The sequence below is a fragment of the Podarcis liolepis genome (genome assembly GCF_965112155.1).
Source record: "Podarcis liolepis genome assembly, chromosome: W".
Lineage (NCBI taxonomy): Eukaryota > Metazoa > Chordata > Lepidosauria > Squamata > Lacertidae > Podarcis > Podarcis liolepis.
Genome location: NC_139568.1, coordinates 2,230,562 through 2,257,252, shown reverse-complemented (window position 1 = coordinate 2,257,252; position 26,691 = coordinate 2,230,562). Strand labels below are relative to the sequence as shown.

Sequence of the window (26,691 nt, the reverse complement as noted above, 5' to 3'; positions counted from 1 at the left end):
ACAGGCTGCTAGAGCCTGGAACCAGAAGTTGCATAAAATGCTGACGCAACTTGGGTACAAGCAAGGCGACGCTGACAAGTGCTTGTACGGTAAGTCAAATAATGGACAATTCTCATATATCCTAGCATTTGTTGATAACCTGATTATTGCCACAGCAAGTGAGAAAGACTATACACAGATAGTAAAACACCTTAGCAAAGAGGTGGAGGTCAAGGAGCTAGGAGATGTCCAGTACTACCTCGGGATCCAGGTGGAAAGAGAAGAGGACAGCTCATTTCTTCTCAGCCAAAGACAGAAGATCCACGAGCTAATTGAGCACATGCAGATGCAAGACGCACATCCAGTTGCTACACCGATGGCTACTGACTTCCTGAAGAATCAGCAGGATTCGAAGCAGTTGCCAGACAACAATGACTACAGGTCGGCGATTGGTAAACTTTTGTATTTAGTTACCACATGTAGACCTGACTTAGCTAATGCTGTGGGGATTCTTAGCAGAAAAGTGAATTCTCCCACTGAGCATGATTGGGCAGGTGTAAAGAGGGTGGTGCGATATTTGAAGGGTACCACGAATTGTAAATTAAGGTTACCAGCCATCAGAGACCCTAACTTGGTTGGGTATACTGATGCGGATTGGGCCGGGGATAATGCTGACTATAAATCAACGAGTGGTCATGTTTTTATGTTTGGGAATGGACCTGTCGCATGGGGCAGTTATAAACAGAGCTGTGTAGCATTATCTTCCACAGAATCAGAATACGTTGCAGCAACAGAAGCCTGCAGAGAGATCGCCTGGCTTGATCAACTCATAAAGGACTTTGGGTTGGTGAGAAAAGGGCCTGTCAGCTTGCTAGAGGACAATCAAAGTTGCCTGAAGCTGACGCAGAGTAAGAAGTTCCTGGCCAGAACAAAACACACTGGGGTTAAATACCACTACATACGCCAGATGATCCAGGATGGACTTGTGGAGCTATCCTACTGCAGCACCCAAGAGATGACTGCTGACATCCTGATGAAACCCCTACCAAGAGAGAGTTTCCAGAATCTACGTGTCAAGCTGGGACTCTGGGTGGTTGAATAAAGTTGTTTATGTTTTGTATATGTTGTATTGCCTGAGAAGGGGTATGTGGGATGTAAACACAGGAGCAGTCAATGACAACATTCCTAGAGTGTACATGTTAGAACATGGGGAGGGATGTCTGTCCAGCAAGCAGGTAAACTTCCTGGGGACGGACTTCCTCTGCATGTGACCAGAGGTGGGTGTGGCCTCACCTGTGCAGGTAATGACAAAAGCACAGGGCAGGCAGCCATCTCTCTCTCTCTGCCATTTTTCTTCAATGAGGAAACATCTAAGGATGCTCTCTTGGCTCCCAGCCAAGAGAGGAGATAAGGACTATCTTGCTACAAGATAGATTCTAAATGTATGTAACCTTTTTAAGCTGTCTGCCTTCTGGGATCATATTGTGAACAGAACGTGAGTAAAGTCTTTTATACTTTTATAAAGACTGTGTTGTGTCTTGTATTTCAAGAGGGAACAAAGGGGAAATTACCAGAGTAATTATTATAGAGGTTCTAGCGAACCTGTGCAAGCGTTACCGTTGCGAACTAAAAGGGGAATGTCTATAAACTCTGCTGATATTTTGGGAACTTGTTAGCACAAGTTGGATAAGGATATAATTAGTCAATATATCCTCTCCTGCACCCCAGAACATTCCCACAGGAGGGACATTGTGCTGCTCCTGGCAACTCCCACCCAACGCGACGTCCTCCTCCGCCTGAATCCTACTTCCCCCGGGACGCACTTCCCATCCTGGAGTGGCTGGGGGGGGGGGGAGCGCTCCCCACCCCCCTTTCCAGACCCCACTCTCCTCGTTCTTCTTCATGCCTCGGGTGTTTTCCTGAGTGTATCTTCAGAACAACGCTCTGTGAGGGAGGCTAAGCTGGCCCAAGGACTGGCCCAAGGTAGCTCAGCCAAGTTGCCAAGGCCAGCATTTAAGACCACGCATCCTTTCCCCTCAGATGATAAAGCCGGGATGAGTCATGCTAGCAGCCTGGGGCCTTGATGGGCTTTGAGGTAGCCCAGCCCCCTTGTCTGCAAGCGGGCAGCCTCCGGGGAGGATCAGCACTTTTCTCAAGGGACAGAAGCGCACGACTTCCCCCTCCCACTTGCCGCCCGCCCCAGTCTTTCTCCGGTGGCTCAGTTTAGCGGCTCATCCCAGGTGGGAATTCGGGTGGCGCTGCTTGCAGAAGGAGAAGTGGCTGGCGCTAGCGGACACTCCCATTCTTCTTCTCAGGTAGGACTTGCGGGATCCATACAAACGTTTTACCAAAAAGCAGTGGCGTAGCGTGGGCGGGTGCAGGGGGGGCCAGCCGCACCGGGCGCAACATCTGGGGGGGCGCGCGCTCGCACTCTCAGCTCTCTGCCCCTACCTGGCTCACTCACTCTCTCTCACGGCAGTGCTGGCTGTGCGAATCCGATCCGAGCCGGCGGGTTGCCGCTCACTGTGGAGGGGTGCCAGGCGTGCGGTGCGGAGAGAGAGCGAGGGACTATCTGGGGGAGGGACAGTGCAGCGGCCGCCCAGCGCAGCGCTGCGCGCGGGAGAGAACCACACCACACCAGACCAGACCAGGCAGCAGCAAGAAGAAGCTGGCAGCGGCGGCAGGTTAGGGGGCGCAAATTACTTGCCTTGCCCCGGGTGCTGACAACCCACGCTACGCCACTGCCAAAAAGTATGGCTCGACTACTGTTTTCCCATTTAAAGGATGGCAAAAAGACCTAAGTTTGGCGAACAGTTGAAAAAAACCACGAATTACATTTAAAGTTCTGCGAGATGCAAAGGAAATATTGCGTTTTAAACTTGTATTTGACAGCTTGTTGCTTGGTGCGGTTAACGGAATGGGGATATTGAGAAAGAAGAGACTTGGAATTAGAAGCTTAGGATTTCAGGGTTAGATGGCTTGGATATTTGTGGTAGATCAAGTCAGATTAAATGCGCACCTTGAGAACCACTGTATTAGACGTGTGTGGCGTATTAAGAATCTGATAATAGATATAAAGTTAGTTTATACGCAAAGACTCTATTTTGGGTTTCACCAGAAGACACTTTTTATAGACAAAAGGGTGACGGATAAAGAGAAATGGTTAATCTACTGAGAGTTCTTAAAGTGGAAACGGGGAGATTGTAAAATTTAAACAAGGGGTTTCTCTTTTACACTTAATAAAAGAGGGTTGGGGTGTTGTTTATGGGTTCTTTTTCCGGGGGGGAGGGTTGCTGTTGCTGATGTTAATTTTTTTTCTTTTTAGCTTGGATTATATGATTTACTTGGAGTCTTATTATTTATGTGGATTTTTTTTCAATTTCGTTGTGTACTTTTTATATTTTGTTCATTGTTTATGACTAGTTTTGTTATGTTTGCAGTTATCTAATTTTTTTTTTCTTTGTAAGCTGCCTTGCACATGGTTTGAAATTTGGAAAGGCAACATACAAATAAATGATTGATTGAGAGATTCTAGTTGGAAATGAAGACTTGGAGTATGGAAGAGTGGAAGACGGGTTTTGAGATACAATTGTGCACATCATGTGATATCAAAAATGTGCAAACTTTTGTTGAAATCCTAAATGGAAGAGGAACAGATTAAAAAGTGCATGATTAAAGGGGCAAGATTTTCTCTTTTTTTGGTTATATTGTACAGTTGGAATAGTGGTAACATATGTGGACTATAGAGTTAAAATATACATTGAGTTATGACTTAAAATAGACTTTTAAATATATATATATTTAAGTATGGTTGGTATCTAACTCCCGAGAAGTTATTTAGAATACATGAAAACATACCAAATATTTGTTGGAAATGTTAAGAAGATGAAGGGATATTTTCTCATGCTTGGTGGACATGTGAAATAGCTTAAAACATCTGAGATACAAACACATACATTGTTTTTGAAGGTTCCTATTCAACTGTTGGGACTTACCGATATACAGAAAGCCTTTCCTGACTATAGCGCTGCAGCAGCTCTGAGCCAAGTGCTGGGAAATGTTCCCCAGCAGATGGCATGCTAGGAGGTCCTGCACCACTGGGTTTTTCAAGTATTCAGAGAAATTGTGGATTTTAGGACTTAGAAATGGGTCAGCAGCTTCATTTGGCAATGCCAGAAAAGACTGCCCCTTCAAATTCTGTTTCTAATGTGTATAATAATTTAATAATTATATTTTTTAATTATTTCTACCCGGCCCATCTGGCTGGGTTTCCCTAGCCACTCTGGGCGGCTTCCAGCAAAAGATTAAAAATACATTAAAACATCAGTCATTAAAAGCTTCCATAAACAGGGCTGCCTTCAGATGTTTTCTAAATGTCATAGAGTTGTTTATTTCTTTGGCATCTGGTGGGAGGGCGTTCCACAGGGCGGGCGCCACTACCGAGAAGCCCTCTGCCTGGTTCCCTGTAACTTCGCTTCTCGTAATGAGGGAACCACCAGAAGGCCCTCAGTGCTGGACCTCAGTGTCCGGCCTGACCGATGGGGCTGTATTGAAGCACAATAGGGGGTGGTGTAGGGACTTTGCGCAGGTGATTGATGGTCAAGAAAAGGCAACCTTTGTGCTGTTTTATGTCAGGAGTTGGGAATTCTAGAAGTAGTACTCCTTTTTGCATGTTCTTACTTCCTGTACTGCTTGAATGGAAGAGGGAAACGTCACTTACTAATTAATTATGCTAAGCGAGGCAAATGTTAGGTCAGGAAGCTCAGCGCAGTATACCTGAAGGAGCATCTTCAGCCCGGAGGTCCTCCTCCGAGGGTCTTCTGGTGGTTCCCTCCCCGCGAGAAGCGAGGTTGCAGGGAACCAGGCAGAGGGAGGGCCTTCTCGGTGGTGGCAGCCTCTCTGTGGAACGCCCTCCCTACAGGTGACAAGGAGATGAGCAACTATCAAACCTCTGGAAGGCAGCCCTTTATAGGGAGGCTTTGAATGTTTGTTGTTGTAATATGTGTTGGAAGCTGCCCAGAGAGGCTGGGGAAACCCAGTGAGGTGGGTGGGGTACAAATAGCACAATTACATTTATAGCCCCCATTTCCTGCAAGGAGGTCAAGTTGGTGTGCAGAGTTCTCTCCCCCCCCCATTTTATCCTCACAACAACCCTTTGAGGTAGGTTAGGCTGAACGTGAGTGCCTGGCCCAGGGTCACCCAGTGAGCTTCAGGGCTGAGTTTGAATGCCTGCCCCAAGCATTCCTCCTCTGCAAGGCCTGCCTCCTCCCATGACAATGTCTGCTCACACACTCTCAAGCCCCCATGGATGGCTGAGGCGGGTAAGGTTGTCTGTGTTGGAGGAGGGCAGGAGCAGGCAAGGTGAGCCATGCCCCCAAAGGAGGCAGCTGCAGCAGCCCCCTCCTCCTGCTGCCCTCCAGGAACAGGGCGGGGAGGGACCAGCCCCCAGGAAGGACATGTTTGCCTCCCTCTGCAGTGCTCAGAACAAGAGGGGAATGAGGCCACCCAGGCCCTCTGGAGCACAGAAGGGCTCACCATCCTTGACTTTCCCCCTTCAACTGCCTTTTACCCAATCCCTCATTTTGAGGAAGTCTCCTCTTTTGAAGTCAAATGTGACTGTTCTGGATTTCCTTAGCAATTGTCCACTTCCATACTCTGTATGTTGAGTCTGATAGCACTGTGGTCACTGTTCCCATTTGATTCAACCACACCTACATCTTGTCAGTTGAGAGCATCAGGCAGAGCACCCAGCACCTACCGAATCCTTTTTTTATTCCAGCAGGTTTTTTTAACGGAAGTCTGATGTCATCCATGTTAACTTTTTCTGCAATGTATTTCTCGTGTGTCACTTCAGAGATGATTATAGTCAAGTGGTGTATAAGCTGTTTAAATAGTAAATGGTTGAATGCAATTTTAAAAATAATAATTGTATAACAAGGGGGAAAGCATACTTGTATCTGACCATATTTTAATGGGCACAGACTTTGATAAATAGCATCCTAGCCATAGGCTAATTTTGTGGAGTTTAAAGCTAAGCATACAAGTTCTGAAAGCATGCTTTGAAATCCATATGAACTCTAGTATGCTGTCGGGGGAAGAGGAAATATGTGGTTGGCTGAAATGAAGTCCGATCCTGTACAGATAAATCACTAGTGGTGAAGCACGTGAAAGTTAGTGGGTACTTGCTAGGTGCAAAATAAGGATCAGGCAGACTCAGCAATGGAGAATAAGAAGGTGAAGTTTATTGCCAGGCAATAAGGACCCAGTTTGGAATCTCTTCCAAAAGGAACTGGGACCCCAATAGACAGAAATCCAGAGGTCTTTATACCTGAGCAAATCACAGCAAATCATAGATCATGAGACAACCATGAGGGATTCACAATATTGTCAGCGGGAATCAGCCAATCAGCAAGCTGTTGTCACGCTACCAGCTCCTGGTCAAGCACTGGTCAAGCACAGGGTTCTAGTTCTGCTTTCCGATGCTTGCAGTGACGCTCAGTCTAACCTCTCCCCTAGTTATGACAGGACAGGGAGTTTTGGAGATTTTGTGGTTTTGCTCTTCCTGTTCTGTGGATTAATTTAGCCTGTATCTGAGGGGAATTTGTACCAGAATCTCTGATTCACATCTTCCCCTTGTCCAGGGTACACGGATGTTTGTAGGGGAAAGGTCGGCTCCTAACTTTGCTGTTCCAAGCAGTTTGCAGTTAGCTAAGGCACAGCTTCCCTTTGATTCAAAATGGATTATACAATACTGTAATCCTTGATTATGTGTAAGCATATATGAATATATATTGAATATATTGATTACTGATAACTGATTATATGGATAGCGTAGGGGTAGCCCTTCTTCCTTGCCTCAGTGGAAGCGCCAACAGAAACGTGTACAGATTCCACACGATCATGAGGAAGCCTGAATCTGGGCAGGACCTTGTCTCTTTGCCTGTCATTTGTGGCTGCTCCACCCAGGTCTGAGATGCCTTCCGGAGTGAAACAGTGATCGGGGGGCGGGGGAGGCAAGAGGATGAAGCCGTCTAACCCCTCCGCGGGTAGTTTGAAAACAGACTCTTTTTGTCTGGATCTTCCCTGTGCAAAGATGGGTCTGTATGCATTTTGAGCAGAGGAGGAGGGTCTGTGGAACTGCCCACCAATGCGGTGTACTGTTCCCAGGATATTAAAAAAATAAATAAATAAATATTCTAAGTTATAACAAGACATATTATCCAAAAACATATTGTGATGGGACGATGAGCTGCTTGTGCGTAAAATCCAAGTCCCTCAGAGTTTGCTCAAGTTTGCAAACTTCTGTCTGTAACGGAGCCCCTTAAACATGGCTCCGTCAGTTGCTGGCAGATTCCGACAGTGGTTGCTTTCGGAATCGCTTCCAACATAAAAGCTCCTTAACGGAAACACGTCTTCTGGACTCTCTGCATGACAGTTTCCGGCGAGGAGTGGGTGTCCCTACAGGAGGTCCTGAATCCTCCCCACTGTTCTCGCTGGAAGTGTCTCTGAGCCATCCCTCCAGCTCACTTTCCCTCAGCTCACCTCCTCTCCCCCTACTGGTTCCCTCTTCAGCTGCTGAGTCTCTCCCAACCTGTGTGAGCCCTTTCACCTCCCTTCCTTCCGATGGCAGTTCCCTGACACATATCCTTATTCCCCCCCCCATTTTTCCTCCCTCCCCCCTGAATGACAGGCAGCTAAAAAACTGTCTCCTCGGCTATTTGGCTCGTGTGTCTCATAGAACAAACTCCGTGGACGAAAAGAGCCTTGCCAGGAATGTGAGCCGACTTTAATCCAGCCTGCCCTGAAATATCTCAGAAGTGAAGCAGGAGAAAGATCCCCAGTTTATGGCGGTGAGCTGACTTGGTTTTAAGTAGGAGGGTGTGCGCTGCAGGGGACTGGTCTGCTTATGTGAATAGGCTGGACTACAAAATCTCTGGCTGCTCTTATATTCTTTTCCTGCAAGGCTGCAGTTAGGTTAGTGAGTGGCAGGCTATTGCCTATCTTGTGTATCAGCAGCACTGTAGAGTCAGGCCAGATGGCAAATCCTGATAGTTGGGGTCGGGATGCATATGGAATGGGTTGGGGAAAGAGGGGTGGCCACTTCCAATCTACCAGGAAGCATTTTTCTGCTGGAGAAACAGCTTGCACCAGCAGAAGGAGGCAGCACTCCACAGAAACCCTCTCTGTCATACAAGCAGTCCTCTACAAGGAGATCCTTGGGCTGGGAGGGGGCTGGAAGTGACCATATTCCAGATGAGGGGGAGCATGAAGCCAGGCTCTGGGCTTTCATTTCGTGTTGGAATGGAGATGTAAAATCACTTCTTTTGTATTCAGGTCAGGACAACAGATCCACACCTGGGAGCTTGTCAAAAGTTAAAAGTTAAAAATGTAAAAGTCAAAAGTTAAAAATGTAAAGGCTAATGGAATTCTATTTAAAAATCAAAAGTCGCTGTGGTGGTTCAAGTTATAGTGTCAGACAAAAGACAAGATGGAAAAGGAAAGATAAGGAAGAGAGAAAAGAGATAGAGAGAAAAAGAAGGAAAGAAAAATTAAACACAAAAAATCCTTCTGAAAATAGTTTGTTTGTTTGTTCAGAAAAGAAAAGGAAAAGAAAAAAACCATTGTAATAAGTAAATAGAAAAAGGGGGAGTGGGGATGGAAAAGTAGATATATATATAGAATTCTTTAATGAGAAATTTAAAAAAACTTTTTTTAAAAAAGAGAAAAATGAGTAATAATAATGAAAATGAGTAAATGAGTAAGAAGTGAATAGAAATGGATGAATAATGAGTAATAATGTATTAATAAAAAAGGGAGGGTTGTGTGTATAACTAAAGAAGAAGGAGGAAAGAGAGAGAGAGAGAAGGGAACAAGAAAAAGGGGCAGTTTGAATTCTCCTGTGGGACCCCCAGGGCTTGGTGTCAGGTCCCAAGATCAGGGCTGAGGTGGCGGTTCCAGGAAATGGGCTCCAGTGGTTCAGGCTGCCAACCTGGGTTCATAGGGTTTGAAAATACTGATAAGAAATGGACTGAAAATAAACTCAATAACATAAAGCATGGTTTTTGCTATGCCCCCCTGCACTTCCAGGGGAGGGTCCACGACGCATTCTTCTAGCCCCCAGCCGGTCCCCGGTGCGCGGTTCCTCTGCTCTTTTGCTCCAGCCGCTGGTGATATAGGCTTGGGGTCGGAGCTGGGCTAGGTGGGGGGTTCCCTCCGGACTTCCCTGTCTCTCCCGATCCCCTCCTATCATTCTCTCCCTCCCTCCCCCCATGTTACCTGTGGGGACCCCTTACCAATACAGTCGTACCTTGGATCCCAAACGCCTTGCAACGGAGCAGGGGCAATCCCATTGCCGCCTTCAGTTTGTTGGAATACTACCAGGGAGACAAAGTCCATCATGGCTCCAAGCCGTCTGCCGGACGATCCATCGATCTCCCGTAGGCACGCAGTATCAGCAATTAGCGACATGAGTTTCTAGAAAATATCTTGCCACATTCTAGAGCTCATGCACACTCTATCAGCAGATAATGCACAGCAAAAGTCGCACTCAGGAGAGCATTATTTACAAGTTTTATTCAGCATTGATCAGAACAAAGAAAGACATGACTGCCTGCATCAGTGTCTCCAGACAGAGAGAGAAACGAAAGCAAAGACACAACAGAAACATCCTGTGAAAACAGGAAATACGCAGACTCTGTGACTCACAGCCTGCTCCCTTTTAAGGTGGAACGGAAATATCCTAACATCCTCCCCCTTTCCGTGTAACCTGTAGTACCTGTGGTTCAGCCCAATTGCAACCTTCGTACGTAAACCTTAAGCTGTTCTCTGTTAACAACCTTAGACAACAGATCAGCAGGAATTTCATTTCCTGGCATGTAGGACACCTGAATGTGTCCTTTCTGAATACACTCTCTTGCACGATGTAACTTAATTTGCAAGTACTTGGTTCTTTGCTTGCAACTCTCCGAGTTCAGCAAAGCCAAACACAATCTATTGTCTTGATACACTTGTACAGGACATTTCACAGAAACACTAATGTTCTTAAATAGTTGCATCAACCATTCACAATCCATGAGTGAAAACGACAGAGCATTAGATAGATAGTTTATTACGGCCATAGGCCCATATTCAATACATCAAACAGCAACACAGGTATAACAAGATAAAATTAATCAATTAAATTACGTTTAAATCAAGTACATCTCAGACCGTAAGTTTCTAAATTCCATTAAAATAAGAACAATATAGCACTTAAAATATCAAATTATCAGTATAAATCAATATTATTTAGGCAAAATCAATAATCATAGAGTAATCCATTTTTCCTTTTATAGGCTAATACTGTTATCAGAAATCTGGCAACAGAAAGGGACCTACTCGGATCAGAATCTTGCAATAAATGAATTAGCTGTGTTTCCAAGGAGTCACCTGAGATTTCCAATAATAAAGGGGACAAAAATCTGATCTGAGAAACTGAATGTAGTGAACAACAGAATAGTATATGTTGTAAAGATTCTATAGCTCTATTATCGCATACACACACCGCTGAGATCCGACCATTGGAAAATCTATTATTCAAGATATTGGAAGGAAAGGCATTAAATCTTGCCTTAATAAAGGCATATCTGTGGGCCGCTACAGACAAAGAGGTCAAATAAGATGGTATCTGCTGTGAGGGCACTATGCCAAGATTTAATGGTGAGCAAGTGCCACTACCTGAAATGGTGTTTTGTTGTAGGTCAATCTCCTCAAGTTTTTGAGTGAGGATTTTTTTTGCTGTGTCTAGGTCCAATTCCAATAATTCTGATGGAGACAATCCATAGGTCACTACTTTAGAATGGATCTCTTTTGCCCCTAGGACAGGAAAATTATCTCTCCAGAGGCATTGGATCAAATACCGATTCGGGAGCCTATGCCTTAAGGAAAACCAGTAACAAAGGCTGCGCCTCCAAAGAGTATTTTCTAAAGATGTAGTTTTTAATTCTAAGCGAATAGCTGCGTTACTAACGCACTGAGGAAGTTTTAGCAATCGTCTTAGAAATTGATTTTGAATTACCTCCAAGGGCATCAAGTTTACTGCGGTCCCCCATAAAGGAACAGCATATGCCAATGTTGCAATTACTTTAGCTTTGAATACTTTCAGGGCAGATGGAACATGAAGAGCCCCGTCCGGAAAAAAAAAGCTCAAAAGCGCAAAGGATAGGGCCTTGGCCTTGTTTAAAATATGTGCAATATGGGACTTCCAACCCAGATTATATTGGAGAAAGACTCCCAGGTATTGAAATTTATAGACCTGTTCAATAGGTTTTCCATCTAATTGCCACTTATAGGATTTCCGACTTTTTGAGAAGATTAGTACCTTTGATTTAGATTGATTTATAGTGAGGGAATTTGTTTTACAATATGAAACAAAGAATTTTAATGCTCTCCTGAGGCCAATTCTTGAGAAGGATAAAATCACAGCATCATCAGCATAGAGTAATAGTGGGCAACGATAGTTTGCGAGGCGGGGGGCATGGGTCATTTCCTGAGATTCAGCCAATGGTATCCTCATGTCACTAATGAGTAAATTGAAAAGAAAAGGAGCTAGGATACATCCTTGCCGGACTCCTCTGTTGATGGGCACAGAGTTTGTGAGATCGCCGGCTGGGGTTATTCTCACCCTAGCAGCCGACCCCTCATGCAGCTGGATTATTAACCATAAAAGTCTTCTATCAATTCCCCATCGGGTCAACTTTTCCCAGAGCAACCTTCTGGGGATGCTGTCAAATGCAGCCTTAAGGTCGATAAAAGCCGCACAAAGTTGGCCCCGGTTTGAAGAGGAGTATTTCCGGGCTAGATGGTGTGAGACTAAAACATGGTCCGTAGTTAACTGGTTCGGTCTGAATCCTGCTTGCTCGGGGCCTATCAGTTTCTTTTCTTCAGCCCATTGGGTAAGTCTATTCAGCAGAAAACGTGCGTATATCTTTCCAACTATTGACAGTAAACTAATATTCCTATAATTCTCCGGATCATCTGTGGAGCCTTTTTTATATATTGGAATTATAATAGCATCCTTCCATATTTTTGGCACCCTTCCAGTTGTATTAATAGCATCGAAAGTAACAGCCAGGATTTTTGCCCACCAGTCGGAATGTAGTTTTATGGCTTCCGCCGGGACCAAATCTGGCCCAGGGGCTTTGCCGATTTTAAGTTTAGAGATTAAATTCAAGATTTCATCGGGGTCTGTAGGAGGCCAGATGGGGAGATGGTCAAATACATCATCAAGAGCGTTGGTATTCGAATCTGGTGACACAAAATATTTCCTTAAAAAGGATTCCCAGACCGGGGCAGGAATTATTGTTAAGGGATATCTCCTTGATCTTCTATTAACCAGTTGCCAAAATTGCCGTGAGTTACATGAACTAGAGGCGACTATTAGCGCCTGCCAGCGATTATGTTGCCACTCTTGCTTAGCCATTCTCTGGGCTTGCTTATATGCTGTTTTGGCTTGCTGGTAATTCCTAGGTAATACTAAGGCACCAGAAGATTTATATTCATTGTAAATGGCACAGAGATGTCGTCTAGCTTGTTTGCATTTTAAATTAAACCAGGGGGCACCGGTCTTAAAATGGGCCCGATTTACTTGGATGGCTGGTACTGCAAAAAAGGACATAAGATCTTCTGTAAGCAAAGAGAATGAATTAATAATTCATTCATGCCCATACAGATCTAAATCTAAAACAACATGAGTTTGAATTTTCTCTTGTTGGAAGAATTCCATATATTTTTGGGCTTGAGTTACTGACCATTTTATTCCTCTCACTTGTTCTGCAGTATTTATTCCCATATTTATGGGGTGTCTAGGCTTGATAGACTGCCAGTCTAGGGAAAGCTTGGCACTCAAGGGGAGATGGTCGCTCATTTGGACATTTTCTGTTTTAAAATAGGAAAAAATTGGGAATAAATCTCTCGAAACAATAAAATAATCGAGAACACTATTTGTAAGTGTGCTCAAATGAGTAAACTCACCCGGAATATCCGGGGGACAATTTCCGTTTAAAATTATCAAATTCAAACGTAAGATCAGCTGATAAAGAAGGGTTCCCGCTTCGTTAACCCTATTATCTTTAGATTTTCTCTGTATATGGGGGGAGAGATCCGAGTTCTGGTGATCAGGTATGACCCACCATTTGGCCTTGCCTAGCGCTTCCCAGTTTGCAGCTGTACGAGCATTAAAATCACCTCCCATGACTGCTGAGATATTTGGGAACTTAGTATAACAGAAAGCTCGATGTTCTTCAAGTGTTTCCCATTTGGAATGGAGGTCCACTACCTGCCCCCCAGGGGGGAAATAAACATTTGTTACCAGTAATTCAAATTTCCCTCCTGAAATCAGTCCTGTAATCGCGTAAGGAGAGGAAGATTTAACAAGTGTAAGTTTTGCTTTCAATTTGAGGGAAATGGCTATTACCAAACCTCCCCTAGGGCGTCCACCTTTAAGAGAGGGGCTAGCTGGAAGCAAAATGGTATCGTATCCATTTATGTCAATCGCCTCCTCTTCCCAAGTTTCTTGTAGGAGAATTACTTGAAATAAATTAACAAATTTTAAGAAGTCTGGATCAGATTTCTTCCCCCTCCATCCCGCAATATTCCAGCATAAAAATGACATCGAGGAGTGGTTGGGTTGGTCGTTAGGTAGTCAGATCATGTGGGAATGGGATTCTAACTTTGGGGGAGCTTCAGCTTCAAAAAAATCAGTAATTTTCCTTTGAGAAGGTGGCAATCGTGCTATACATCCCAACTATTTGAATTTATTGGGGTGGTTTGGCTGTAAAGTCGTGCCACTCGTCTCGCTAAAGGCAGATGTTTGGCCTAAGATAGTCGACTTTTCAGAGCCAGATAGTAGAATTAGGGGGGTATTACTTAGAGAGAGCGAAATTAAGTCAGCAGGTATCATGCCACTAGTTGAGTGATCATTAGTTGTTTGGATAATTTTGTTAATACGACCTGCCGGGTCTTCAACCAGATCATTCTTCGGGGCTAAAAATAAAATGGAGTTGTCTCTCATTTGTTGGTCTGGTTCAGCTGGTTCTGTTATCGGTTCGATGGTATCTATGGATTTATTCAACTTGCACACGTTAGAAGAGAGTGGGTTAATAAAATTACAAGTAAGTGGACCCATATGGGACACTTTACATGGAGAACCTAATTCAGATTCGTTAAGTTCCCTCATTTTGTCCCAAGCAGATGTTGTAGTCATATTTGCCTTAGAGAAGGGGTGCATAATAGATGGGTCTGGTGATGGGGTTTCCGCCTCCAGAGTATGGAAGAGTGGATTCATCTCTGCAACAACCAGTTGGCTGGTAGGGGTGGGTGCCTTCCCAACCCACAGGTCCAGTTCTTGGTGGTATAAGCATGGGACAGAATCTGAACCACAGTCTCTATCAAGCATATTTTGTTTAGGTAATCTCAGCTGTTCCTCCGTCACTTTTGTCAGGCAGAAATAAAGGGAATCAATTTTATGAAGTATTTCTTTCTGGACTTCTTGCGGGAGAACGCTATAAGAGTGGAGTAAGTTACAGTGGTGCCTCGCAAGACGAAATTAATTCGTTCCGCAAGTTTTTTCTTCTTGCGAGTTTTTCGTCTTGCGAAGCACGGTTTCCCATAGGAATGCATTGAAAATCAATCAATTCCCCTCTGTCCCCTCTTTTGAAGCAAGGGAAGGGGCAGCGGGGAGAATCGCTTCTCCCCGTTGCCGCCCCTTGGTTCAAAAGGGGTCCAGGGACAGAGGGGAAGGGGCGCGCGCGCCTTCCCCTCTGTCCCCGGAGATTGCAGGGCTGGCAACGGGGAGAAGCAATCTTCTCCCCGCCGCCCCTTGCTTCAAAAGAGGTCCGGGGTGCGGGGGCAAGCTTCGTTTTGCGAAGCAAGCCCATAGGGAAATTCGTCTTGCGAAGCAACTCGAAAACGAAAAAACCTTTTGTCTTGCGAGTTTTTCGTCTCGCGAGGCGTTCGTCTTGCGGGGCACCACTGTATTATCAAAGCTATTGAGGTCGATTCCCTGATTCTCCGCATACCGGGGCCCAAGGAAGTCCAACCTTTGAGGGTCCTTGATAACCAGACCAGTAGGATGTTTGGAGATGTCCTCCGCAGAGTTTATATCAATTAGAACATGTTGATCAATCTCATGTTGAGTTTTTGGCAAATTTACAATATGGGGGATAAGTGGAATTGGAGGTGCTTCATTCTTAAAGTACCTTGAGATTCTTATACCACTCGTCTCCAGGTGTTCTCTACATTTGTACACTAGTTTTGCCAGTCTCCCCTCGTAGAATGAGACCACCGCTCTGGCAAGGAATCCGTTGAAGTATAGATATTCCACTTGGGCCAAATCAGTAGGGTTATTAAGTATACCCGGCATATAGATCTTTAAAAGGTTCAATAGATGGGCTTTACGCTCTTCTTGTGACAGGAGTCCTGGGGGTTTAGGATAATTTGATAAAATGAGTTTGTTTCGGTACAGCACCAGATTCCAGTTTTTATTTGTTAGATTTGTCTGATTTCTCTTCTTAGAAGGATTGGTTTCATCTACAGATAGAATGTAAGACCATGGATCTTGGATCAAAATGTCTTGCTTGGAGTTAGGTGTTGGGGTAGGTGTTAAGAGTTCCGAGCAATCTATCGCAGCGTCAGGGCAAGGTTTTATAGAACGTTCTTGCTTAGAAGATTTCCTGGTTAGAAGTTTCTCAGTGTTCTCAGTTATTGGGATACTCTTGAGAAGGTTAAAAAGCTTTTTAAAATCCATTTTTTTGTAACGCACTGCCTTAAAATTTTTAACATTTCTGCTCTTTTTTACCCTTATGGGCCTCCTTTTCAAGGCAGTAGCCCTACAAGATCTCTTGGCCTTCCTTGGTGGTCTGTTTTTGCAGGTGGTAGGAAGGAAGTTGTTATTACTTTCCAATTCTACAGTCACCCCGCTGGATTCCCTACAGAGAGTTTTACAAGTGTCCACATTATAGTGAGGATTTTTGTACAGGTGGCCAGATGAGATTTTATATTTTCGATATCCTCAGTTAAAAGCACAGGCCATTTGATAACTGATAAATCCTCATCCTCATTTGTCTCAAGTTGGAAGCAGGAGTCTCTTGATGTTTTAGGGTTTCCCGAAGACATCTCTGCAATTCGTTTTAACATTAGTTCTTCCACTTCTCGGACTCGGGATGGTTCAGGAGAAGCTTGGGATTTAAGTCTCTGTTTTGGGAGTACCTCGGTGACTGTACCAATTGTGTTTGGATTTACTTTGGGCTTTATTGGCCCTTTGTTGTGGCATTCTTCTACACAATCCTCTCTCTGCACAGCCGGCCCTTCAGTGCAGGAGGGAGAAGTTTCAGTTTCCTGCTGAATCTCACTCGGCTTGACTTTACCCCCATTCTTAAAGGGCCGAGTGCTTTTTGTTTGAGCTCCCTTTAGGGTAGCTCTTTTAGAGAGAGGTCTTAGATCACTCCAATAAAAGCCTGATGTTCTACAGCCACTCCTGGTCATCACCATTATTTATCTTGTGAAGGTCAAGTTGGTAAAAATCTCACCTCAGTTCATTAGCTCCGTCGGGTGTTGCAGGAGGGTTCGCCGCGGGACTGCTTCCAAGGTAGGCAGGTAATTGAGACCAATTTGCTGAGCTCCTTTGCCGTGGTGGTGGAGGCTGCGGCGGCGTCAGCGGCGCCTTTCTGGCCGTGTCACCCTCCTAGCTCAGTGGGAAGGCATCCGAGATAACAAGGAGGTAAAACCATGAAATGATAAAATAGGGCAGTAAAACAATAAAAGGACCATAAAACTATGAAATGTTGAGAGTAGCTGCCTCACCCTGCCTCACAGATCGGTGCTGACAGAGCATTGAGTTCTGCTTCACAGGAACTTAGGCTCACTGTCGTCTGCTTTTTGCACAACCAGTCAAACAGGCAGTGGTTGTACATGTAGCATACTCCAGAAGTGCTTGTACCATCCGTGGTGTCACTTCCAAAACTTGCATCAGCAAAGATTTCAAGACCTCCAGTCTTCTGACTGGTGAACCTCAGCCTGTAGTGCAAAGTCCCTTTCAAATAGCGGGCTATGCGCTTCAGAGCTTTCCAATCCTGAACAGTAGGATTATTCGCATGTCTGCTAAGCAGGTTAGTGCTTACAGCTATGTCAGGTCTTGAGCATCTAGCAATGAAATTCAACTTGCCTAGAATGCATCTGTCAGGGGTTTAGGAGCAGAAGCACGGGCAAGGGAGGAAACAGAGAGCGAAGGGGAGGAGGCAGAAGAAAAGATGAGTGACGACGACGACCCGAGATCTCCTAGTCTTTCCAGTGAATCAGAGGATTCACAGAAAGGAGCACCAGTGGCGAGGGCAAGGGGGGAGTCTAGGGGGGCACCCCAGGAAGACAGAGCCAGAGAGGACTCAGGGGGGAGCAGCTGGAAATCGGGACCAGCGTCACCGCCAGGAAGCAGGGAAGAGGAAGGGAGCCAGGGGGGAAGCGCTGGCAGCTCACCACAGGAGGGAGGACATGAGTCAGGAGTGGCCACACCTCCACAGGAGGGAGGACATGAGTCGGGGATGGCCACACCTCCATCGGGGAGCGAAGAAACGGTTGAGAGGAAAGTGGAAGGTTGGGCGCGCGCGCCAAGTTCAAATGCAGAGGAAGGCGGCGCAGTAAGCAGCCCCGAAAGAGAGCCAGGTCCTAAAGCCCGGCGCAAGGAGGCAGGAGGGTCTGGGTCAGCGTCAGAAGAATCCCGGAAGGAAGAAGCCCCGGGGGGTAGAGGGACCCAGAGGAGGACAGTCAGGAGGAAAAGGTGGAGCAAGGCTAGGATATTAAGTTGGTGCACACAGGGCGGAGACTCAGACGGAGCTTCGCCGACCTAGCTACTAGGCGTAGAGTTGCGCGCAGCAGCGTGAGAATGGAAACTGTAATTCAATAAAGACTTTTACTTAATGACCGCTGGCTAGCGTGATCCTCTGTGAGCTAGGATCTTCAAGCAGCTCTGACAGCATCTGTACAGCGTAGTGTCAGAAAACGCTTCAGCAGTACTATCTACCTGTCACCATCGGTGTGTCTGCTGGGTTTGCATCAGCCAAATTCAACCTGGTTAATACATCAGCAATTTTCTGTGTTTGGTGTACCAGAAAATTACCTGCATGGTCCCTCTCCACTTGCAGAGAAAGATAGTTGGATACCTCACCAAGATCCTTCATGTCAAAGTGCTCCTTCAGCTGAGCTAGGGTGCTTTGGTACAAAGCCTGATTCTTCCAAAACATCAAAAGATCATCAACAAAATATAAGCAATACAGTTTGTTTTGCCCCTCCTCCTTGACAAACACACATGGATCAGCTTTGCCCTGGTGAAAACCTAGAGAAAGCAACGTCTCAGTGAGTTTTGTGTTCCAACACCTGGCACTCTGCTTGAGACCATATAAGGATTTCCGGAGTTTACAGACCATTCCCTTCTGTATCTGCATTCCATCAGGTGGAAGCATAAACAGCTCCTCCCCCAAAATCCCGTACAAAAAAGCTGTATTAATGTCATGATGGGAAACATGCAGTTTCTCCTCTGCAGCTATCTTGAGCATCAGCCGAATGCTCTCATATTTGACGGTGGGTGAGTAGGTCTCGTGGTAATCCTGTCCTGGTACCTGTGAAAAAACCTCTGGCAATCAATCTGGCTTTGTGTCTGACTACCTTGCCATTCTGGTCTGTCTTGGCCTTGAAGAACCATTTGCTGCCAACCAGTCTCATTCCTGGGACTACCGGTACCAGCTCCCAAGTTTGGTTCCTGTTCAAGGAATCAACTTCAGCCTTCATGGCATTAAGCCAATGCTCAGCATCTTTAGAGGTTAACTCCTGAACCTCTTTGAAGCTTGAAGGTTCCCACACCTTCTCTGAGCTACTAAGAACAGCAGGAGAAAAAAGTGGGCTAATTTACAATGTTTTTCTACGCATTAAAGACTGTTGGAGATAAGCAAGAAGCCTGCGTCCAGTCTGATTTATTACCCACACACGGCAACAGTTTCTCCCGCTGCTGAACTCTGCTAGGACTATGCTAAGAGAGCTAAAGAGAGCTAGGCACAGAAGCGCAGTGGCGCAGCAGAAACGTGCCGGACGCCATATTTCCCCACAGGTTATGGGAAGCCAGCCAAGCTTCGGAAGCTGTTGCCACGTCGTGCCTGTGTTTGTGGGAGAAGCCTGCTAGAGCCAGCTGGAGCCCCTGCCTAACGTTTGAGGCAGCGACGCTCGCTGGGGAGGATCTCATCTTCAGGACCAGGTGCCAGGAGGAGCTGCTGTTACGTGAGTAGGCTCAGCCCCGGGGGAGAAGATGGCAGATGACAAGGAGTCATTCTCCGTCCCTTTCGAAAAATTAAATGGCAGAAATTGGGAGGAGTGGTCCAGGAAGCTGAAGGCCTGGCTGGTAGCCAAGGGTCTGTGGGGGGCAGTCCAAGAGCTCCCACAGCAAGCTGCAGCCGGAGCTGCAGCAGCAGATATTGCAGCTGCCCATGCCTCACAGAGGAGGAACCAGAAAGCCCTGGGAGCTATAGTGCTCAGTTTGGAGGGCTCCCAGCTACCTTTGGTGGAGGGTCTTGACAGTGCCCAGGCTGTTTGGCAGGAGCTGGAGAGGGTTTGCCCAGAAACCACAGCGGAAGCCAAAAGTCACGTCCCCAGATGCAGTACAGCCTCAAGGAGAGCTGCTGGCAAGGTTGGGGGGGGGCAGAGAAGACCAAAGGCAAGTTTGCAAAGTTTTCCACTGGTCGCTTGTGTGACGAACAGGAACGCCGTCTCAGAGAGGGCCGAGCTGGCGCAGAGAGCCCTGCCGGTTGCAGAGGGGGGGCCAGGCCAGCAGAAGGCATAGTTCAAGTTTTTCCCACGCGTCGTTGTTTTGTCTGCGCGTCTGTTGACCATCTGCGTCAATCTTGTCAGCGGAGAGCCAGAGAGGCCGGGCAGGATGTCTCCAAGGTCGCTTCCCATGGCAGTCAGCCAGGTTTCCATGGCAGCCAGTCTAGGAGAGGAGGCCAGCGTGGGAATGCGAAGGGAGGACGTGACACAGAAAGTGAGAAGGACGGTTCTTATCACCTAGCTGCCTCTATGGCAACGCTGGAGGACAACTCCAGTGAGGGCAGCATGCTGCGTTGGGTCATCGACTCAGGAGCCAGCCACCACCTAATGCCAGCGCCACCTAGTGGCAAAATGCGGAACTTCAGGGCTGTTTCAACTGGGAAAACAGTCGTCCTTGCTGATGGGACACAGAGACAGTTAACCTCTGTTGTAAATGTATTTGTTTCTTTTTTACAGGCAGAGCTGGAGGTCTACGTTGTGCCAGAAATGCATTGTTGTCTTTTATCTGTACCTGCTCTTGTAAAGGAGGGTTATAAGGTTTGCTTTGAAAATGATGTCTGTTCCATTTCCAGGGGTGGTGAACAACTGGTCAGTGTTGCATGTCAGAACAACCTCTTTGTTCTGGAGACACCTCTGGAGAGTAAGGGGGACGGTGAGACAGCACAGGTGAAGTGTGCTAATGTTCCCACTCATGATTTGTGTGCTCACTTGTGGCACAGGAGAATGTCGCATAGCTGTTGGAAATACATCCAGAAGTTGCCGGAGTGCACTGAGGGTTGCAAGATGAAACCATGTGATAAATTTCTGGATTGTAGGGCATGCAAAAGAGCAAAGGTAAAAAGGTGCAGTTATCCCAGATCGGAGAGGGTAACCACAAAGCCTTTTGAGCTTGTGCACACAGACCTTTGTGGACCCATGCCAAAGAGTCTGGGCGGGGCCAGATTTGCGCTCACGCTGACAGATGATTTTACTAGGACCGGGTGGGTCTTCTCACTGAAACAAAAAAGCGAGGCAGCGCAACTGATCAAAGACTGGGTTGCGGCAGTGGAACTACAGTTTTCCACCAAGGTGCAGAGCTTTCAGAGTGACCGAGTTCACTGGGTCTGCTCTGCAGAGTTTCTTCCGCCGGAAGGGAATACGTCACAGGTTGACGGTTGCTGCTTCTCCGCAGGAGAATGGCGTAGCAGAACGCCGGAACAGAACGCTAGCTGAGGCAGCTGACGCTTTACTGTGGTTTGCCTCAGAGTTTTTTGGGGGAGGCTTGGAAAGCGGCCAACTTCACTTTGAACAGGTCCTATAGCTCTGTTGTAGGAGACACATCCTATTTTCTGCTGCAGCGCAAGAAGCCCAAGGTGGATTTCTTCCGTGTGTTTGGTTGTGAAGCTTGGGTGCTTGTGCCAAAGGCTCAACGAAAGAAAGGTGACCCGAGGTCCCGGAAAATGATCTTTTGTGGGTACGAGCCTGCAACAAAAGGGTGGAGGTTTGCCTATCCAGAAGGTGATCAGTCCAGGATTCTAGTCAGCAGAAGTGCTGAGTTCTGTGAGCAGAGTGGTTGGTCAAGCATACATGCGAATCCTGACGTTCTCTCAGAATGTCTGTCTGACTCTGATGAGGAAGGAGAGTTAGAAGCTGAACCTGTTGATGAGGACCAGGTCTCTGACCAGGGTCAAGAACAGGGTTGGGCATCTCCACAGGTTGTTAAAAGAGAGCCCAAGAGTGAGCCTTCATCTCCCGTTAGAAAAGTGCTAAAGGCCCGAAGATGCAGTAAGTCAGAGGGGGAGTCGTCTGATGTCAGAGAAACCCTTGCTGGCCCCAGTGGGTCAGAAGGAGCACCTGAGACAGTGCTCAGACGTTCCGCACGCACCACAAAGGGGGTACCACCTGAGAGGTTTAAGGTCACCAGTGCGTGGGTTGGTTTCACGCAGTGCGAACCTGAGAGTTTTGAGAAGGTTCAACAGTTGCCTGAGACAGACGCCAAGAAAGGGCAAGAGGCAATAGGAAAGGAGTTGAACTCAATGAAATCTATAGATGTGTGCTCGACCACGAAGCTGCCAAAGTGCAGACAGGCCGAGAGCTGCGCACAGACAGATAAACAGGTGCAAGGTTTTGCTGAGTCTGACTCTGTGAAGGGTTGTGTTTGGGGTGAGTTGTACTCACAGTTTCCCTCAGGATGCGAGACGAGAGGGGGTGTGAGGAGAATCAGAACTTACAGGGTTAAACAGTTCTGTGTGACGTCTCACATTCTGAGGCGTGGTTATGTTCACATACGGGAATCTTTATCTGTGTTTAAGTTCTCTTTCGGTTTTGACTGAGAGGCGAAGGATGGCTGCTCTTTCGCAGGGCTAATTTACGATGTTTTTCTACGCATTAAAGACTGTTGGAGATAAGCAAGAAGCCTGCGTCCATTCTGATTTATTACCCACACACGGCAACAGTTTCTCCCGCTGCTGAACTCTGCTAGGACTATGCTAAGAGAGCTAAAGAGAGCTAGGCACAGAAGCGCAGTGGCACAGCAGAAATGTGCCGGACGCCATATTTCCCCACACATACTGTGTGTGAGGCCCCTCCAGTTCCTCTGACAGATAGATGGAAGGCCGAAAATTCGAAGGCCATTGACGTAATAGTCTTGTCCGTCTCTCTGGAGGAAATTAAAACGTTAGCTGGCAACGTGACTGTGCGTAAGATGTGGAAGGCTTTGAAGATAGCCCACCTGCCAGTCATCCCAGCCCAGAGTTTGACTGCATCGGAGGTCCTGGCTGTTTCCCAGAATGTGAGTGAATGCAGGGATGCTGAGGGCACCGGTTGCAAGCTGCAGGGGGAGCTGACTGTCACGTCATCCCAGGCAGCATTCCAGCCTCCAGGGGGAGCCAAGGAGTCGGCAGCTGAGAGCTCTGTTTCTCATGGGAATCAAGGTCATCGCCTTTGCAGAGGCCGGAAGGGCAAAGGTAAACAGAGGCAGACGCCTGCAGATGGCCAGAAGCAGAGGGAGGGTGAAGAGCCCATGCCAGTGGAAAACAAGGCTTTGTTTGCTGGCACAGCTTCACCAAAGGCTAAAGGCAAGTCTGATGGCCAGGAGCAGGGGGGCAAGCTGCAAAAGCCCACGCCGATGGAAAACAAGGTTTTGCTTGCTGGAAAAGCTGCTCCAAAGGCCAAAGCCAGGTTTGTTGTTGATTCGGGGTGTACCCGCCATGTCTCAAAGGACCGCCATCTCTTTATCTCCTTCAAACCTCAAGAAGGTGAGATCCACCTGGCTGACGGAAAAACGTTGCGAATTGCAGGAGAAGGGACTGTGAAACTAGCAAGTCTGCACACTACCATCAAAGATGTACTATATGTTCCAGGTGCTGCAGACAATTTGCTCAGTGTCCCACAGTTGACTGGGCGTGGTTTTGAGATCTCCTTCAAGAGGAGCGTCTGTGTCATCAGAAAAGGCAAAGAGGACATTTTGCATGCAACGTTTATGGATGGATTGTTCTGTATAACTTATGATGACAATGCTGCTGTTGTGTCTAATGTTGATTCTTGTTGTGTTGCACAAACTAACAAAGTTCTTCATGCAGGATGCATTCACGATGCACACAGAAGGTTTTGTCACCTCTCTTGGAAGGCACTGGCCAAGATGCCAGAGATGGTTGAGGGTTTGAACATCAAACCCTGTAAGTTTCACATGAAATGTTTATCTTGTGCAGAGAACAAGGTGAAGGTTGCTCCAAAAGGCAAGGAGTCTAGCAGGCAGGCTTCCAAACCCTACCAGCTAGTGCACGCAGACCTGGTTGGGCCACTTGCGCCCTCTTTGGGTGGAGCAAGGTACTTCATGGTTCTGATTGATTCTTTTTCCAGGTACATTCATGTGTTTATGCTCGAGCAGAAATCACAAGCGTTTCCTAAGTTCAAGGCATTCTGTGCTTGGTTGGAGAATGTTCACGGTAAACGCATTGGTTGTTTGTTTACTGATCGGGGCGGGAAGTTAACTTCTCAGCAGTTTGAAGCTTTCCTGACTGAGAAGGGAATCCAGCATGACTTGTCAACACCTAGATCGCCATGGATGAATGGACTTGCGGTGCGAGCAAATCAAATGTTGCTGCAAGGAATGAAAACATTGTTGCATGATGCCAATCTCCCTGATAAGTATTGGGGGGAGGCTCTGTCGAATTTTGCTTACACTTATAATCGCAGATTGTCATCCCCTATTGGTTGTACCCCCTATGAGAAGATGTCTGGTAAAAAACCCAACATCAAGCACATGAGAATCTTTGGTTCTGACATGTGGGTACACACCCCACAGAGCAACAAGCTTGGGAAGCGTGGGGCACATGGTTTGTTCATGGGGTACGAAAAAGGTGCATACAGGGTATGGATGACTGACTCTAAGTCCATTAAGTTCACAAAGAGTGTTGAGTACAATCCTAAGTGGGGGGGAAATGTGGGAATTTTCCAGAGTTACCCAGAGGAGGATGAAGGTGATGTGAAGAAATCAGATAATGTTGAGGAAGCTGAGGAAGCTGAGGATGATAATGATGATGATGATCAGAGTTCAGATTCCAGGTCAGTGGGCGGCGCTGCTGCTGGTGTCAGTGACAGTGATGACACAGCAGACTACAAGAGTGCAAAGGCCTCAGTCAGACCATCTGATGCATCTGACAATGAACTGGAAGAACCACTGTTAACCATTGGTCACTTTTCTCCTGAGAAAGAGGAGATGAGTCCAGAAGACTTGCGTCTAGTACGCAGATCTGAGAGAGCCACGAAGGGCAGGCCTCCAAAGAGATTTGCTGATGAGTTTGCTAAGACGGCAACTGCTGTTCTTAGTAGCTCAGAGAAGGTGTGGGAACCTTCAAGCTTCAAAGAGGTTCAGGAGTTAACCTCTAAAGATGCTGAGCCTTGGCTTAATGCCATGAAGGCTGAAGTTGATTCCTTGAACAGGAACCAAACTTGGGAACTGGTATCGGTAGTCCCAGGAATGAGACTGGTTGGCAGCAAATGGGTCTTCAAGGCCAATACAGACCAGAATGGCAAGGTAGTCAGACACAAAGCCAGATTGGTTACAAGAGGTTTTTCACAGGTACCAGGACAGTATTACCACGAGACCTATTCACCCACAGTCAAATATGAGAGCATTCGGCTGATGCCCAAGATCGCTGCGGAGGAGAAACTGCATGTTTCCCATCATGACATTAATACAGCTTTTTTGTACGGGATTTTGGGGGAGGAGCTGTTTATGCTTACACCTGACGGGATGCAGATACAGAAGGGAATGGTCTGTAAACTCCGGAAATCCTTATATGGTCTCAAGCAGAGTGCCAGGTGTTGGAACACGAAACTCACTGAGACGTTGCTTTCTCTAGGTTTTCACCAGGGCAAACTGATCCATGTGTGTTTGTAAAGGAGGAGGGGCAAAACAAACTGTTGTCGGGATTCAAGCTGTTATCAGAGGAAACTGGCCACTCTCCAGGCACCCGACTGGAATCTCCGGTTGACCTCCCTGTCTGCATTTCCCGGCAGGATCCAGGCAAGGTCGCGATCGGCGATCCTCCCCAACGTGAGAAGGACACACCATTCTTTCCTCCCCCCCCCCAGGCAGGGGAAAGAGATAGACAGAAACGTATTTACATGTCTTTATTTCTGTCTTTTGCAGCGTTACAGAAAACACGTCTGCTCTCTTCAAACTCCAACAGCAGAGAGACAAACTCCTCCTGTACTTCCTGTACAGCTCATATTACACTCTGAGCTAATTCCGGTGCTTCACACTGTGAATAGACTGTCCCTTTGTTTCCCACGGAACAGCCCCAACATTCCCATTTATGTTTTGCTTTCAAGCCAGCAGCTCACTGCCGCATTGGTTCTATATCGTAACATACTCCCCCATATGGATCAATGTGTGCTGCGAGCAAAGTGAGATCCAGAGAAGAAAACAAACAGTTGTTATACATATAACATTCCCCTGTTGTTTCAGTTCCACCCTTGGAACTACCCACCACTGGTTTCTCTAGTGTACCTCTCTGGTTGTCTGACTTCCAAGGAATGAGTGCATCTGCATTACCTTGGCTAGGGAATGTAGTGTTACACTTAGCAACTCCCTGTTGTGTCTTTGTCTCTGACTTAGACACAGCTTCAACCTGTCTTGAGTTGTTAACAACAGTAACACATGCTACAGCTGAGTTAGCAAACTCTTTTGAATACCTCTTGGGTGGTACACCCTTTGTAACTCTCTCTCAGACCTACGTATGAGGAGCTGATCCTCTCTGCTCACTGGTTCAGTCTCAGGACTCTTTGGAGAACCAGTTCCAATAGTAAACAGTGGTTCATCCTTCATCTGTGGTCTATCCATTGTGTGAGACTTCCTCTCAATGACTGTGTCCACTGAGCTCTGTGAGCTATCACTGTCACTCTGAGTACCACTGTAATCAGTAAAATCATCATCATCATCTGAATCGTCCTCAGTGAGAAATGTGTGAATAATTACTCTCTCCTGTTCAGGAGCACTCTCTAGAGATTTTGTGAGAATCACCTGACCAGATTCAGACAAAATTACTCTGTAGAGACCCTTTTCATAACCCACAAAAATGCCTCTGGCATTCTCTACTCCACCTGGAGCTTCAGTCTTCACATGAGACCCAAAAACCTTAAAATGGGCAACAGAAGGTTTTCTATGGAACAGCTTCTCAAAAGGAGAACTTCCCAAATCTTTTGAAACCTTTCTCAACCACGTGTGACAATAACACATTAACGACACTGCCCAAAACTCATGTGGCAAATGTGAACTCAGCAATTGCGCCTTCATGCCTTCTTGCAATTCTTTGTTCACCTGCACACAGACACCTCTGTTCCACGCTTCTGCAGAAACAGCAGTCTTGTGCCTTACCCCTTTCT

At 46.6% G+C, this 26,691-nt stretch overlaps 1 long non-coding RNA gene across 1 annotated transcript; it reads left to right on the top strand.

Annotated features, from left to right (window-relative positions):
• The first annotated feature begins 20,214 nt into the window (after positions 1 to 20,214).
• LOC310697739 lies at positions 20,215 to 22,130 on the top strand. Its single transcript, XR_014521181.1, has 3 exons — positions 20,215 to 20,350; positions 21,237 to 21,851; positions 21,969 to 22,130. It is a non-coding gene; the product is annotated as an uncharacterized lncRNA (long non-coding RNA).
• Positions 22,131 to 26,691: the final 4,561 nt, after the last annotated feature.